Source organism: Octopus bimaculoides, chromosome 11, assembly GCF_001194135.2.
Source record: "Octopus bimaculoides isolate UCB-OBI-ISO-001 chromosome 11, ASM119413v2, whole genome shotgun sequence".
In the NCBI taxonomy this organism is placed as follows: Eukaryota; Metazoa; Mollusca; class Cephalopoda; order Octopoda; family Octopodidae; genus Octopus; species Octopus bimaculoides.
The window spans coordinates 12670435-12673253 of NC_068991.1; positions in this window are offsets into that span (position 1 = coordinate 12670435).

The following is a 2819-nucleotide window of genomic DNA, read 5'->3' on the forward strand; positions in this document are numbered from 1 at the left end:
ATATATATATATATATATATATATATATATATATATACTTATATATATATATGTATATATATATATGAGTATATGAGAATGAGAAGAAAACCAGGTAATCAGGTAGCTATATGAAGAATTTTTACCAAAATTAATAGAAAATCGATATTGACCCGGAACAGATGTTTCTGGTGTCGCTTGATGGTTCAAAGTTCCACATAAATCATGTGAGGAATATCAATGCCGAGAATAACACCGTAGAAGGGACTGTATTGTTTATCTTTTGGCGAGCCATTGTATATGCTTATTTATCTGTCTTTATAGATCTCTATAGTTCTATCTATCTTATATTTGTGTCTTTCTAGACCAATTTATACGTCTATTTAATAATATTTAAAGTTCCTAAATATAGGCGCAGAAGTGGCTGTGTGATTAAGAAGTTTACTTCCCAACCACATGGTTCTGGGCTCAGTCCCACCGCGTGGCACCTTGGGCAAGTGTCTTCTACTACAGCCTCGGACCGACCAAAGCCCGTCATATATATATTTATATATATATATATGACGGGCTTCTTTTAATTTCCGTCTACCAAAATCTATTCACGAGTTTTTGGTCGACCCTAGGCTATAGTAAAAGACACTTGCCCAAGATGCCACTCGGTGCGACTGGATCCAGAATCATGCAGTTGTGAAGCAAACTTCTTAAACACACAGCCACGCCTGCGTCTTCCACTTTTCTGTTCTCACTACGTTAATCCACCATTCAACAAATTTACTGGTCGAAGTGAATGGAAGCACCTTTTTCTCCCCCGTCATTTTCCTTTCAAATTGAAACTTGTAATTGGCTGAAAAATAAAGTGTCTTTCTTCAGTCCTTTCAGCCTTATTTTCCAATTTCTCCGTATAATTCTTCTGGGAATTGTACTTCTTGCCTCTTGGTGATATGTATGACCGTCCTACACTGCTTTTATCATTCCCGCCATCTTTATTAATGACTAAATATATGCGTCTGTCCGTATAAATATATTTGTCTTTTCTCTCTTCCTTTACGTTCCTGCTTGTTTTTTTGTTTTTTTTTTCATTGTTTACACCGTCATTACTAACTTTGGTGCTGCGGCAGTCATTTTCACATGTTTAGACTAAGATGAATGTTTTGTTTTTGTTTGTTTGTTTGTTTGTTTTTGTGTGTGTGTTCTTAATTGTTCCATAGTTGTACATGCTGTCGTTGTTGTTATCGGTTTAGTTGTTCATGTTAGAAAATATTGCTGCTATTTGTGACAATTTCGTTCCAATACACCAGGGATTCTGAATTTTCCTTTATTTCCCTGTTCCATAACAGGATGCAAGCTACCTCCTATTCACCTATCACAGTTTTATAAGAATTGGCTCTTCCAACGTCGCCTACCGTTGCGATTTTGAATATAAAGTCCTGCGGTGACAATAAAAACAAATAGAAACTGTAACACTTTTTCAAACACACACACACTCACACTCACACACACACACACACACACACACACATACACACACATGCATACCTAAACGATAGAAGATCAAACTATGTGCGTGTCCATACATACAAACATACAAATACGTATATATATATATATATATATATAAGTATGTATATACGAATATATATATACATACATATATATGTGTGTATTTGTGTATGCATATATATATATATTATCTTTTACTTGCTTCAATCATTAGACTGTGGCCATGCTGGGGAACTGCCTTGAAGTATTTTGGTCGAGCGAATCGACTCCATTACTTATCTTTTTCAAAATACCTGGTACTTATTCTATCGGTGTCTTTCGCCGAACTGCTAAGTTATGGGGGTGTAAGCACACCAGCACCAGTTGTCAAGTGGTTGTGAAGAACAAACACAGACACACACACACACACACATATATATATATATATATATATATATATATATATATATATATATATATATATACGGCGAGCATCTTTCAGTTTCCGTCAACCAAATCCACTCACAAGGCTTTGGTCAGCCCGAGGCTATAGTAGAAGACACTTGCCCAAGACGCCACGCAATGGTTCCTTACCTACCGAGGTCAACTTTAGATCTGATCCCTCCTGAGTCGGCGACATGAAGTAGCAATAAAATACTGATCGATGTAATCGACTGCCCAACCGCAAAGCATTTTGTCCCCTCGCGCTCCTAACGATTCTGTGGCTCACCATACTAAAAACCTTATCAACAATAGATACAAGGCCTGAAGTTTGGTGGGAGGAGACTAGTCAATCACATCGACCCCATTGCTTAAATGGTACTTATTTTATTGACCTCGAATGGATAAAAGACAACGTTGACCTGGGCGGAATTTAAACACAGATCGTTAAGACGGGCAAGATACTAAATATCATGAACTGCCTGCTAACGACTCTGCCATCTCACCGTCTTAGATCCCCACACTAATAGCAATAATATTGGTTTCAAATTTTTGCACAAGGCCAGTAATTATGGTCGAGGTGGGTAAGTCGATTACATCGGCCCATGCTCAACTGGTAACTTATTTTATCGACCCTGAAAGGATGAAAAACAAAGTCAACCTCGGCGGAATTTGAACTCAGAACGCAATAGTACACGAAATGCTGCCAAGCATTATATCCGGCGGGCAAACGATTTTGCTAGCTCGCCTCCTTAGACACCAGACAAATGACACATTATTTAACACTCCATTCCTTTTCTGCAGACGGTAGGATGTGATTTCAGTGGACGGTCGTCTGCTGTATTCAGCAAACCGAACAACCATATGGGAGATTCGTTCTCTCATTGGCTCAGTTAGGAAATAGCTGACGATTGATGGCG